The sequence below is a fragment of the Podarcis raffonei genome, chromosome 11 (genome assembly GCF_027172205.1).
Source record: "Podarcis raffonei isolate rPodRaf1 chromosome 11, rPodRaf1.pri, whole genome shotgun sequence".
Classification (NCBI taxonomy): Eukaryota; Metazoa; Chordata; class Lepidosauria; order Squamata; family Lacertidae; genus Podarcis; species Podarcis raffonei.
The window spans coordinates 34,076,707-34,091,823 of NC_070612.1; positions in this window are offsets into that span (position 1 = coordinate 34,076,707).

The window sequence follows — 15,117 nt, forward strand, 5'->3', positions numbered from 1 at the left end:
CCTATGGAACCATTAATGGCATCCTCCTCCATGGATTTGTCTAGCCCTCTTTGAAAGCCACCCAGGTTGGGTGTCATCACTACATCTTGCGGGAGCGAATTCCATAGAAATCCCAACTCATTTCCTTGGGTATCCTATACACCCACGTACCTTAAAAACAGTGGATATCTGAATAAACAGGATTGCGCTGTAAATGTGTTTAAATGTAAGGTGCCGGCCAGGGTGACAGACTAAAGGAGAGACTTACACAGATGGCTCTTGCGGGTTCCATTATTCTCGTTATGTTTATTTCGTCTTGTTTTAATACCTTTGCTTCTGCGATTGATTTTATGGGCGTGTTGCAGAATAACTACACAATGATTTTAGTGTTGCCAAGCGCGCTGAAATAAAAGAAACAAAACCAGAAAGCAAAATAAAACAACCTCAGAGCTTCTAAATGGGCGCGTTGCAGATACAGTAGTTCAACTGAATCCAGCGGGGATGGCCGAGACCCTCGCAGTCCGATCCTATGCCCGTTTCTTGGGAAGTAAATCTCCTTGTTTACTCCCAGCCAAGCGCGTTCAGAACTGTAGCCTAAAAAAATAATAGCTGGATTTTGAAAGAAGCCGCCATGGAAAGTACTTCCACGAGTCTTCATATGATGAAATTCTGGCCGTAGCAGAACTTACTCTGCAAGGGCGCGATCCAGTTAAGGTTGCGTACGCTGAAGTCCTATTGGGACAGACGGTCTTTAATTCTCTCGCCGAAGCCAGCGGGGCTTTCAAAAAGTGGCCGGCTTTTGGTTGGGCGATTCTGCCCGCCTGCGCTTCCCACAAGCACGAGTTTCTTCCAGAAATTTGGTGGGACTGGGATAAGGATCGACAGCCAAAATATCCATGGACATTATTCGATCATATTGTTCGCTCAGTTTCCCCGATTCCGCAGTGCGCTAAAAACACAGAGACGCGCAGGTGGGGGAATTGAGCAGGGATGCGATCCTTCTCAAAATGATTTCTTGCAAAGGAATCCTCCGGGCCTTTTCAGGATCCGCAGCTTCCTGTTGTTTCTGCCCACCCTCCCAAATCCGCGTTCCCCTTCTGGGTTCGCGCAGGTGCCTATTTTAACCGCGCCCAAATGAAATTGTGATTGAACCGAAAGGCAAAGCCAAACCTTCAAAAGTTCCTCTAAAAAAAACAACGAATCCCTAACAGCGACGGGGGATGAAGGAGAAATCCTAAGTCTCTAGTCCTCATGTTCCACGATACCCTGTATCCCAAAAAACTGAGGCTGACGCCCGCGCATTCTGCAGGCTTCCCCAAATTATTTGCACTCCCAACTATTGAACTATTTCCATGTTGATGCCTACCCCTCTTCTCTCTTTCCGGGATAGCTCAGTCGGTACAGTTTGAGACTTTAAATTTCCGCGTGGTGCGTTCGAGTCCCACGTTGACCTAATGATCCTCGTGGTCCCTTCCAACTCTACAATTCTGTGATTGTATTCTGAAACAATGTAGGAATCAAACGGAAGCCACCTCTCTTCCCCCTTTCCTGCATGAGAGCATCCTATGTATAACACACAACAGTATTGCATAATTGGGGTGCAAAATATCTAGACACTTGGATAAAGGAAGTTCGACAAGGTCTGTCTTCTCGGTTTATTGTTGGACACAAAAGTAGAGCGCTTCCACGGAAAGCTTTCTAGAGGAACGGACCTGGAGGCTTTGAAAAATAAGGGGAGGGAGCGAACATATAACCCAGGTAAGAAAAAAATAAAGTTGTTAAAGTGAAATCGGTTAATAATGGTGATTGTGAGGATGAGTCATCGGTCTCCAGCCCAGACGCATTGTATCTTTGGCTCCGCGGATGTGGTTGGACGCCAACTCCCATCATCCGTGGGGAAGATGGGAATTAGAGTGGAGGAGCGTCTGGGAAGACAAGGCTGAAGAAGACAGCTCAAGGAATCGAGAAGGCGGAAGGGCAGAGTGAAAAAAATGGCCAGAAAGATGGACCTTTAGTAGGAAGAGGGATGCACAAGAAATAAATAAATGGGATTGTTTTGTTTTTTGTTTTAACACAACAGGAAACGCTTCAATCACTTCCACACCGCAGGGGTTTTCTGGATGCTCAAGCCACGTGGGTGAGAAAGGAGCTGACAAGCGCAGAGCACCAGGCAGCAGCTGAAGTCTGTTGGCATTTCCAGGTGATTACAAACCTGCTGAAATCCAAAGGATGCAAAGCCCATTTTGGACCGAGTGGAGGCAGCATAGGAAGATCTTCAATGTTAGGATTATATTTGCATGAATTTTATTATGAATTTATACCCTCATCTTTCCTATGGGGACTATGCAGGGCACACTTCCCAGGCAGTCTCCCATCTAGGCCCACTTAGTTCCTGCAAGATTGCTGTGTTGACTGGTTTCAGACTATGTCACAGGCTGGGCACTTAATTTCTTAGGGACACAACTGTTATCCTTTCTGCCACCCCATTCTTCACAGATGCTTTCTCTGACTTTCCTAGTTTCAGGACACTAGGCAATGGTTCACCAGCGCAACCTTCCTAGCCAAGAGATACAGCGATGGGGAAAAGCAGCACCTGTTGAATGTCTGCTTGTTTTGTTTTTAAAACCACCATGCACTTCTGGCAGGGAAAGGTGACAACCTAACCCCCAATTTTGCCTTCCTCCAGCAAATGGATAGCTGGGAAATGTTTGGAGAAATGTGTTGCCTGGATGTGATTAGCTTTAAAGCAACAACCCTTATTCCAGGCCACGTGTTTAAGGGATTCCTGGTTTTGCAGAGTGAACAGTGTGCCCAGCAGCGGCACTGAAGCCCATTACAGAATCATAGAATTGTAGAGTTGGAAGGGACCCAGAGGGTCATCTAGTCCAATGCCCTGAGATGCAGGAATCACAGCAGGAACCATTAGCATTGCCCAATTGATTTCCAGGTTGATTTCAGATGATCTCCTACAAAGTCAGTGAGCACAGCAACAGGTAAGGTCACCACCTTTCTTCCCCAACAAAGACTCTGTGCTTTTTAAGAGCTCTGCACGGCCAGCAGGCACTCAGCCTGGGGACACAGTGATGGGGGAAGCCTCTCCTGTTGCTCTTTTGCAGCTCCTAAAAACACATGTTGTTCTACTAGGAACAGCAATGGCAACAGGATGTCCTCTTCTAGACCCAAGCCTTCATTGCTGGTCTGCTGGATCTCCCCTATCCACAATTCATAAACAGAAGATGATGCAAACATCTCAATTGAACTACATTATGGAACACACAAACATTCTCTCTCTCTCTCTCTCTCTCTCTCTCTCTCTCTCTCTCTCTCCCCTCTCCCTCTATCCCACCCACCCACCCACACTCCTGCCCTTGGAAGACAGGGCTGAGTAAATAAACTGAATAAAAAGATGTGTGCCATCACAAATTTGCACAAATGGCAAACTCACAGTGGCACCAGCCAAGCCCAAGAGGAAAGTATCAGTAGGCTCAGGAGAGCCCCAGTTTCTGCAGAAGTACAAAATACTTTAGAAAGAAAAACTAATGGGAAGACCCCAAAGCAGCCTCACAATGAATGATCATGCCCAATTATCACTGAATGCTGACTGTCCATGGTGGAGTTTGGGGTTAGAATGGGAAATAAGAGGCGGGAACAAAATGGAATACCCTAGAATAGGGCATGGCTAGTAGGCAGGAACCCTGAATGATAGCACTACACACAACTCTTTTTTTTTTTGCAGTTCCCACTTCTAAATACATTATATATTCATCCTCATACTTCACCTAGAATGATTTCATTATGTGTTGGTGTATGAATATTCAGTAACCTATGTTGTTGGGAACAATCTGAAGGACTGTTTATTCTATTAAAGTCAATGTTGTTTGCTCAATGCTCAGTGTCAGTGCCTTATAACCAGATACCCGTGGAAAGTCCACAAACAGGACAGGTGCTCAGTGTCACTTTCCTCATCTGTGATTCCCAGCAGCCGGTAGTCATAGGCAGACTGACTGCCTCCTACAGTGAAGGTGGGGCATAGCTGTCAGGTTTAGTAGCCACTGAGTATCCATTGCAGTAGTGCTGAGCCAGAGTGGATTTATCCAAAAGGATGGGCTGCGGTTGGGAGCAAAATGGCACCTGCTGCTGTAGACCAAATAGTTACCTGTATTAGGGATTGAGATTTAGTATTAACTAGGGGCTGTTAATCCACTGCAGATCCTGTTTGCAGGTTTAAAAAATCGCGGCCCTTAGTTACCTCAGCAAAACGTCTCCCCTCTTACTCCTGGAAGGCAATTGACAAAATAGGTGTTTGCTGTTCATGGCTTTAAGTTAGTACTGACCGTTTCTGGAGGAAATCACCTGCCATGTTAAGATAAGGTTGCCATATTTCCAAAAGTGAGAACCCAGACACAAAAGTTGTTGTTTTTTGGAAATTTGTGATTTCTGCCTGGGTGCTGTTACAGACAGCTGAATCTCAGCTATGTCCGGGATATTCCGGATGTATGGCAATCCTATGTTAAGATACGTATTATTATTATTATTATTATTACCCCAGCCACTTAGCCACATTTGGGCATACATTAGGGGAAACATCACAAAGGGATCTCAGGACCCGGAACCCTAGAACAGGGTGGGAAGCCTCAGGCCTGAGGGCATCTCCAGCTGACCCTCAGGGTTCTCGTCCAACACCACACCCTTCTCATCCAGACTTTGCACACTCTTTTTGAGTGTTTTTGCCTGGCTGGAATGTGTCCCTAAGCCCTGATAATACCTCTTGCTTAACTTGGGTGGAGAATAGAATGAGGGGGTGTGGGTGATGAAACTAGCCTATTGTACAAAGGGAACACAGAACCATAGGATCACTGAGTTGGAAGGGACCCTGAGAATCATCTAGTTCCATTTAAAACCCTAAATGACCTTGGCCCAGTATACTTGAATGTCAGGAACATGCCCCCCCCCCCCCAGGACCCAGTAGAAGAGGCATGCGGGGTTCTGGAGCTGTTCCTGTTGGGGATGGAGCTCTGATTCAGATTAGGACATCTGTCGTGAGAGAACCACTCTGGATGTATGCTTTTGTAAATAAAGACCAATTGAAGTGATGATAACCATTTCCCGTGCTTGCTGGACTGCTTGCGGCTAACGAGCATTATACTGAAGGAACGTCTCCACCCACATCATTCAGCCCAGACACTGAGGTCCATCTCCAAGGGCCTTCTGGCAGTTCTCTCCCTGCAAGAAGTGAGGCTACAGGGAACCAGGAAGAGGGCCTTCTTGGTAGTGGCGCCTGCCCTGTGGAACGCCCTCCCATCAGATGTCAAAGAGATAAACAACTACCTGACATTTAGAAGACATCTGAAGTTTTTAATGTTTGATGTTTTACCATGTTTTTAATATTCTGTTGGGAGCCGCCCAGATGGGCAGGGTATGTATGTATGTATGTATGTATGTATGTATGTATAAAATAAATAAATTATTATTATTATTATTATTATTATTATTATTATTATTATTATTATTATTATTATTATCCCACCCCCCTGCAATGCAGGAATATGCAGCTGTTCCTTACGGGGATCAAACATGCAACCTTGGCGTTATCAGCACCACACTCTAACCGGCTTTTCCTCCACTCACTTTTGTATCTGACCTCCCACCACTACCATGTGGCCCCAGACGTTTGCCTGGAAAAGAATGCCGTTCTGAAAAATTGTACATTTTAAACTACTGATTTTATTAATATATTTTTTAATTTGTTGTTTTGGATTGTATGCCCTTTGGGGGTAGATTTGCAGAGCCATGTACATCGGTGATGCAATATAAATGAATGTCAATCGTCATCATCGTCACTGCCATGTTTCGTACCCCTGCCATAGAACCAGCCCCAAATGGCACCTCTTGGCAATGCTCAACCTCTTCCCTACTTTCACGAGGAGCATTATTTGATTTGAAAGTTATGGTGGTGTTTTGTAAAGTGTGTTGTGCATTTAGGTGTCAGTGGGGCAAACTCAGCAGTGTGTATGATGTCCCAGTTGTGGATAATGGAGGGCCTGCTGGAGAGGAGGAATGAGTCGTGGTCTCATGGACTGGAATATCTTGAGATGAGAGAGCCCATGAGGATAACTCATGTGCTGAACAGGAGCAGATGTCAATAGAGACAGCTTGTCTGGCTGTTTGGATGCCAAATTTGCTGCATGAATCACTGGGGCACACTTGTCAGACAGCCTGTTTGTGAATGTCGGTTGCATCTGGTTTGATTGTTTGTTAGGGAGAGCTGACATTTTGCTGCAGGCAATGTTTACAGAAGAAGAAGAAGAAGAAGAAGAAGAAGAAGAAGAAGAAGAAGAAGAAGAAGAAGAAGAAGAAGAAGAAGAAGAAGAAGAAGAAGAAAATAATACTGGCAAGGATGGAGCTGAAAGTTTCATTGCCTGCCTTCCTCTCCTCAGTATACTTAGGTTGCTAAGAAATGGTTCTGTTAAAAGAAGAAGAAAAAAGTCCCATTTTCCTTTAGAGGGAAATGGTGAATGTGAGCTTGACAAAGGAAGCCAAAATGACTTTCTTTTATGTAAGGAGAATCATGTTTCCATTATAAGGAGGTGCCTGTAGCTAACTGGCAAGCCAGCATACAATGCAGTGAAACCAAAATACTTGGATTCAAAACATTTTAATCCCATTGATGCCCACTGAGAAAGCTCATGTAAATGCAAGTGGTTTGATTTAACTGGGTTGTGGATTATATAGTGTATGGACTTATATATAAAAAGTCAAACCTAAAAAACCTATTTCTTCAATGCTACCTTAGGGAGGAAATATTTTATCCTACAAACCAGATTTAAAGCAGCTATATATGTTGATCTAAGGAAAAAAATTCCCACTCTGGACATTTTTATCTTGCAAGAAATCCCAGGCACATTATATGTTTATGTCCCGGCCCTAGCATTAGGCAGAGTGAAGCAGCTGCTTTAGGTAGCAGATACTGTGGAAAGGCAGCATAATACCCAAGGATTGGGCTGGCTGTTCCACATGCCCTCCTCTACCCTCCCTTAAACTAGCCCTTTGCCTCTCTGTTTGCTTTCTGCTTATAATTTTACCGGTTGGCTGTTGTTTTACTTGTTTACTGTCTATTGTATTTTATTCTTTTTCTCATGCTGTAATCCCCCCCTTGGGTGAATGGTGGGCAATGAATATGCTAAACAAACAAACAAACAAACAAACAAACAAACAAACAAACACCCTGCCCTTCAAGGCATAAATGCCACTCAAGGCTGCTTCAGATATCTTAAAGTAAAACTAGAGAAGCAAAATCAGATATATTTACACAATAAACCAACCATGATAACAAGAACAGAAACCAAAAGTCAAATCATCTGCAGGAGCATCACTTGTCACTCCCTGAGTTGGTGAAGCTTGTTTGATAACAATGAGAAATCAAGCCTTTAAAGTCATTGGCTCTGTCCTGTGGAATTTATTGCTATTATTATTATTATTAGATTTATAATAACAAATTCAATAATAACAAACCCTTCATCCAAAGATGAATATTGATTCAGTAGATGCCTTCTGTGCCTACTGAAAACTTTTCTATCCCACCAGGCCTATGCAGGCAATTGGAGGTGGCAACTTGAATAAAACATGGGGGGAGGGGGTCAGGTAAACCCTGCCCTACACAACCAGTCACATGACGCAGTGCACACACACTATTTGAATGACAATGTCCATCAACTTTGGGAAGGCCCAGCCTCCTCAAATATTTTATTGGAGGCAGGAGTAAAGGTACCTTGGCCTCTAGGAGTTGGCTCCTACACAGGCAATTAAGCATACATCCTTCTGCAATGGTTACTTGATGTCTGTTTTTAGCTGTTTTAATTTTTTTATGATTTTATTGCTGTGAATCACTTAGACATTTTTAAATGATATAGTGGTATACAAATACTTTTACAAACAAACAAACAAAAACAAACAAACAACAAACAGTTATTTGAGAAACTTCCCCACTATTTGCACACCTTAAGGGACGCGGGTGGTGCTGTGGTCTAAACCACAGAGCCTAGGGCTTGCCGTTCAGAAGGTCGGCAGTTCGAATCCCTGCGACAGGGTGAGCTCCTGTTGCTTGGTCCCTGCTCCTGCCCACCTAGCAGTTCGAAAGCACGTCAAGTGCAAGTAGATAAATACCGGTAGGTACCGCTCTGGTGATAAGGTACCGTAAATGGGATTTCCGTGCGCTGCTCTGGTTTCGCCAGAAGCGGCTTAGTCATGCTGGCCACATGACCTGGAAGCTGTCTGTGGACAAATGCTGGCTCCCTCGGCCTGTAGAGCGAGATGAGTGCCGCAACCCCAGAGTCGTCCGTGACTGGACCTAACAGTCAGGTGTACCTTTACTTTTAAGAGGACAAGCAGATGATGCAGCAACTTGCAGAATCGTATGCTACATATGAATAACCAACCTTCTTTGACTGGACTTAACCATCCAGGGGTCCTTTACATTTACCTTTTTACCTCTCATATCCCCCAAGTGTGGATTTCTTTGGAGAAACCTTGCAATCATTTGTGTATTTTTAATAGATTTGTATATTTAATTCATTTTGGTGTCCTTAGATCATTTCCCCTTCAACTCAATTCAGACAGAAAGCATTTGTATTTTCCTGTGTTGTAATATTTTTCATCTTGTATATTAAAATATTCAGATGAAAAATAGCTTTAAAAATGCCCACTGTAACAATAAAGTTCTGCTTATAAGTGGGCAGAAAGGGACCAGCTGAGTCTCTGGCTCCCAAAAATTCAGTGGGATTTACATTCACTCCCCAGGAAGTGTGCTTAGGGCTGCAAGCTTAGAGTCCTCCTCCTACTTCTTTGAAGTAAAAAAAAGAAAGAAAAAAGCCAGGCAAACCCCAGGGCCTTTGGCATTGCTTTGCTTGTGTCCCTGCAGTGCCAAACCATCTCCCTGTTGGTAATGTGCAAACCAGGATAAGTTACTGTCTTAGACAGAAAAGGAGTCAACGCAGAAGCTGCAGCAAACCCAGCCGTCACTCTGCTGTCCCCTGGGAGCTGAACCCAGGAGAGTGAGGGCAGAATTGGGCTTCTCAAGACTATTACCAGGCTCGAGGTATTCCTTTGCAAATCTATCAAAACAGAAGGCTATTAATGTAACTGCACACTGAGAAAAGCACATGATTTGACTCAGAGCTGGTGCAGCATTACGGCAACACTAAACTCGGGAACTGGAGATAATACAAACAGTGGGATAATGTCACAACACACACATCCCCCCACCTCCCCCCCCCCCCACGTTGACAGGTACCTGCGCCGGGAAAAGAAAAGGAGTTCCTACTGCCTCCTCTGAGAAAGGGAATTGCAGAAGAAGCAAGCGAGCCAAAGCTTTGCCATGGAGATGTGCTGTTTTTGGGAGATGGAAATTCAGGCTCCAACCAGAGGGACCAACAACAATCTGTTGCAGCGCATCTTCATGCTGCTCATGAGTGTTTTTGCCTCAGAAGAAGAAGAGTTTGGATTTGATATCTTTCTTTATCACTACCCGAAGGAGTCTCAAAGCGGCTAACATTCTCCTTTTCCCTTCCTCCCCCCACAACAAACACTCTGTGAGGTGAGTGGGGCTGAGAGATTTCAAATAAGTGTGATTAGCCCAAGGTCACCCAGCAGCTGCATGTGGAGGAGCGGAGACACGAACCCGGTTCCCCAGATTACGAGTCTACCGCTCTTAACCACTACACCACACTGGCTCTCGGGGTTTCCACCAGCCTGTTAGTCAGTCATGCTGTCCTCCAGGATGCTATAAACCTGGACCAGCTCCTAAGGGTCGAGGTCCCTTCAGCCTCCCAAATAAAACATTTGAGGGGCTTACCCCCCCAAAGTTGTTGGACATTGCCATTCCAATGGTATGTGTGAACTATGTCTTGTGATCAGTTATGTGAGGCAGGGCTTACCTGCCCCCCTCCCATATTTTATTCAAGTTGACACCCCTGCAGTCTCTCCATCTCTCAGGTCTTGCCATGCTCATGACTCAGATGGACAAGGCAGCTCCATTGCTTCTTCCTGCTCTGCAAAGTCACCAAGTGGGGTGAGCAAAGGGTGGAAGGTCCTTCCCATACTTCTTTTCCCCACACTTGGTTTCCCTCTTGCTCTCCCTTCCCAAACCAAGCCTAAAAGCCCAACCAAGATGGGCAAGTGAAGAAGGTTTGTCCCTCACTTGCGTGGTTCCATCTTCGAGCTAATGTTGTGACTTGGGGCATTGAAAGGGAGAGAGGTTGGCATCCTTTTTTGAATCAGTTGCTTCCGATCATCACTTGGTTCCTTGCCATGGGTTCATTATCTTGTAAAAACCCTTTCCAGCACGGTTTCTTGATAACGGAGCCTCTGAACATTTCAGTGCATTCATTTGCATCTGGTTGCGGAACCCTCTTTAACTCCTATTATGTTTCCCCCCTAATTTCCTTTTTTTTCTGATTAGATGACACATCCTCAAACATGGTAATCAGAGGGAACTGGAAACCCAAGAAATGAGCAGCCATTGTGAAAAAAGAGACGACTGATGGTCATTAAAGCCCAGCTGAACAGCTCCTCCCAGCACAGAAAACAATAGGTCACATCAGGTGCAATATAATGCAATAGCAGGATTTAAAGAAAAGGGGCTTTGCCAGGGCCATGTGTTCCAATTACAGAGAACTAGCAGAGGCATTCAAGTATTAAAGAATTGGACAACTCCATCAATGAACCGCAATGCACAAAATCTGTATAATATTGTTGCTTAACCATTTCAAGTGCAGAAAGCGGCAGAGGCTGTTGCAGATTCATAAGAATGTAATGATGAAAGAGTAGGAACAAACCATCTTTTTGAATTGACGGAGAACTGTGCATTTTCTTGCAGATGCTTGAATAGGAACATAGAAAGCTGCCTCATACCGAATCAGACTATTTGCCCATCTAGAGCAGTACTGCCTACTCTGGCTGGGAGCAGCAGTTCTTCAGGGTTTCACACAAAGGTCTCTTACAGTCCTACCTGGAGATGTTGGGGATTGAACCAGGGGTTTTCCACACATGGCAGATGCTCTGTCTGCTGTCATGGAGTGGTTGGACACAGAAGAATGGTGGGAAGGACGAGCTGGGGAACCCCCAAGGGAAGAAGGCTCAGAGCCCAGGGAATGGTGTTGGGGCAACAATGAGTGGTCAGAGGGAGGAGGGGGAGAAGAGGAGGTGCTGGAAGCTGAAGACCCCTTCACAGGGCTTAGTGAGCTGGGAGAGTCTGTGGCAGAGAGAAGTCAAGAATCAGAGGCAGAAGCTGAAGCAGGTGAGTGGGAGGAGGGAGGTGAAGAGGTAGAGATGAGTCTGCCTGGTGAAGAGTCCAGGCTCCCCTCCCTCTTGACTCCCAGAACCAGACGATGTATGAAAAGGGAGGAGCAAAGTCAGGCTGCATGCAGGCACAGTCTCCTATAGCTTGGAAGAAGCCCTGGAGAGGAGGAGACATATAGGAGATGGCTGTCAGGAGTTGGGGACTGATTGCATGGAGGGCATAAGCTGCTGTGCTCATTAGGCCTGAAACTTAGCTAAGTCTGTGAAGACCATGTTCCGCTAATAAAGAGGTAACTCCAGCTTTGAGCCGTGTGATTTACTGACCAGCTGGCTCCATGACAATGTTGCTAGACTCCAGTTCCCACCAGCCCCAGCCAGCATTGCAAATGCTCAAGGACTATGGGAGATGTAGCCCAACTGCATCTAGTAGGCTACTCATTCCCCACCCTTGGTTTAAACATTACTGTAGCCATTTAAGAACTGCTGATGGATCCTGCACTTTTTAAAGGGCCCATAAATGCTTGCATGTGTTGAGGGTGGAAGATGTATATCAAGTCTTCAAATTATCTCTCCCAATATGCTTTCCCCTCCCAAATATGCAACACACACATCCCTGCAGTTTAAATTGGAACGGTTCAGAAAAAAGCTTTGGTGTTTGATTCTGCTGATTTCTATAAGCTTAAGCAGATGGCGAACCTGTCATATAACTGCTTTGCCATATGCCCAAGCCTGTTTCTCCATCATGGTTTGCCACTTCCTAGATTTACCCAATGTAAGTATGTCAGACCAGGTTGAAAAAAGTCAGATCTAGGGATGTGCATTTATTTCTAAATGAACGTGTCCCATTCAATTTCTATTCATTCCAAAGTGAATGGTGGTGGCAGCAGGTGAGCCGACCACAATGGCCATTCCTGGCAGCTTCCATCTGTCACTCACCCGCCAAGATGCCCCACTAACCCCCGCAGATTACGTGACTGTAAGATACCCAGCGTAATTTAACAAATGTAATGAAAGGAGTGTGATTTCAACAAAGAAAAGGACGAGGTCTTTAATTACAAAAAGGAGTGTAGTTACAAAATGGGGAGGGAAAGAAAGAAGTCTTACAGCCTCCCTAATCATATGTTGGGCATGTAATGAATTTTTTTTTGCTGATATCAGTGGCAGAACAGGGGAGGAATTGGAAAAGGCAAGGAAAAGTCAAGACCAGATCCAGTTGCTCTTGGAGGAAACTGATTTTCTAGATCAACTTCTATTGGGATTAAGTCTGGTTTTGGCACAGAAGCTGCTTTGGTTGCCTTGTATGATGACCTCTGTTGGGAAAGAGACAGAGGAAATGTATCCCTGTTAATTCTTGTTGACCTCTCAGCGGGTTCCAATATCATGACTATGGTATCCTTCTGGAGCGGCTGTCCGAGTTGCAGGTGGGTGGCACCACTTTGCGGTGGTTCTGGTCCTACTTGGATGGTTGTTTCCAGAGGATGATGCTTGGGGAAGGCTCTTTGGCTCTGTGGAGTCTTCATTGTGGGGCTCCTTAGGGTCTGATTTTATCCCCCATGGTGTTTGGCATCTACATGAAACTGCTGAGTGGAGTCATCTGGAGTTGTGGAGTACATTGTCAGCAATATGCTGATGACACACAGCTGTATTTCTCTTTTACATCTGCAGGTGTGGCAGTGGATGTGCCAGTCCAGTAATGGATTGGATGGCAACCAATAAAGTGAACAAAGCTCAATCCAGATAAGGCTGAGGCACCATTAGTAGGAAGTTCCCTAGACTGGCTGGATGGGAGGTGAGGTACTTTGGGATCCATTGCTGTTGCTTGAGGCTCAGGTGGCCTCAACTGCATGGAGTGCTTTCCATCAGCTTTGGCTGGTGGCTGCGCCCCTATCTGCACAAGCATAGCCTAACGTCTGTTGTCTATGCTCTGGTAACATCTAGGTTAAGTTACCATAACACATTTTACATGGGGCTGCCTCTGAAAATGGTTCAGAAATTTAAGCTGGTGCAGAATTCAGTGGCCAGGTTGCTCACCAGGGCAAGAAAATTTGAGCACTGAATGCCAATCCTGACCTGATTGCATTGGCTGCCAATTAGTGTGCCTCCATCAGGAAAGGTCTGATTGGCAGCAGCACAAAAATGGAATTGTTTTTGTTTATTACTATGCTATTTTGTGTTTTTATATTTGTAAACTGCCCCCCTGATCCTTGGATGAATGGCGGTATAGCAATTTAATAATAATAATAATAATAATAATAATAATAATAATAATAATAATAATATATAATATATAATATAACAACAACAACAACAACAACAATTCCAGGGACCTCTGCAAGAGAATATGCAGGGATATCTGACCTCTGCTATCTGGCTGTGCATGAAAATCCTCCAGGTATCCCTATTTTCCAAGTGCAATCTGAGATTTACAGAAGCTGTCCTGGTTTCTGATTGATCCCAGAATGTCCCGCTCTTCATTAGATGACTTAGAATGTCCCTATTTTCATCAAAGAAATGTTGGCCAGTGTCAAAGAGGACATCGCTATTTTCATCAGAGAAATGTTGGAGATGTCTCTATTTTCTTTGGAGAAATGTTGAAGGGTATGTGAATGCTATATTGCCTTACTAGGCCACAGAGTTTGCCCTCCACCTGCAGGAAATAGACACCTCTCATTCTATCTTCCATGCTTGTTATAGCCTACTTTTCCCTTAGACAGCCAAGAACCGCTTACTTGGGGCTTGGTCTCCCATCTAGGCAGAGATTCATGATTGTTTGGCTTCACCATTGCTATATTGGATGCTTCTGGGCTTGAGCCAACCTACTGAAATGTTAAGTGTTCTGCACCGTTCCAATAGCATAGAGCATATGAAGTGGGTGGTGGGGAAAACATTGGCCCTCTAGATGTTGCTGGACTACATGTCCCATGAACCCCAGCCAGCATGGCCAACAATCAGGGATGATGGGAGCTGTAGGCCAACATCTAGGGGGCCAAAGGTTCCCCGACCCTGAAAACAATAACATATTTTGATGAGTTTCTGTGTTTTAAGTGCCATATCCGTATCTGAAGATCCTGCTTTTAGCTTCAAGACAGGACTATTTTCCTATGAAAGATTGATTTACGAGAAAAGTCAACTCATGGTAGGCTGAACTAGTCAAATGTGGGTGGAAATTGCAACACTGCAGAGTGTTTTCTCTCGCTCCCCGCGCGTCCCCTCCCTCCACTTGTTTTGGCTTTATCCCGCTTTCCTGCTCTCCACTAAAACAGGTCTGAACAAGCACTTGCAGAAAACCTGAAGTGAACTAATTCCATGCAGATGGATTTATGAACTTCAGTTAAGAGCCACAGGTGACCCAAAGGCTGCCAATTCCTCCCCTCCAGCTTTATGATCTCCAGGGCACCATTTGTCCTTAATGGTCCAAGCAGCCCTTTTCTTCTGTTGTGGGTGCAGCCAGTGGTTCTGAATGGTGGTCAGGTGCGCCGCAGGACGCATTGGCCTCTATTTGTCCCCTCCCTCCTCTGATGCCCTCTCAAGTCTCTGCTTCCAGAGGCTTGCACAGCTGTTTGTTGCAGTGGCCCTGGCTACAAGTTCTCCAGGCAAATCATGCCTCCAGAGGCATGGGGGTGTTGGTTGTTGGGAGGTGAGGTGGCCTTGGAGGAGAGGGGAGAGGAGGCTGATGAAACCCTCCACAAGGGAGGGTGTCAAAAAAGGGGTGGGGGGCTGACAGCTTGGCAGGCAAGGGGCAACATAACTGAGCTTCTGAGACTTGGAGAAAGCTTCCCTACAGGGGAGCGGCAGAAATAATGCAGTTGGTCAAGGGAACCATCAACTCAAAAAGGTTGAAAG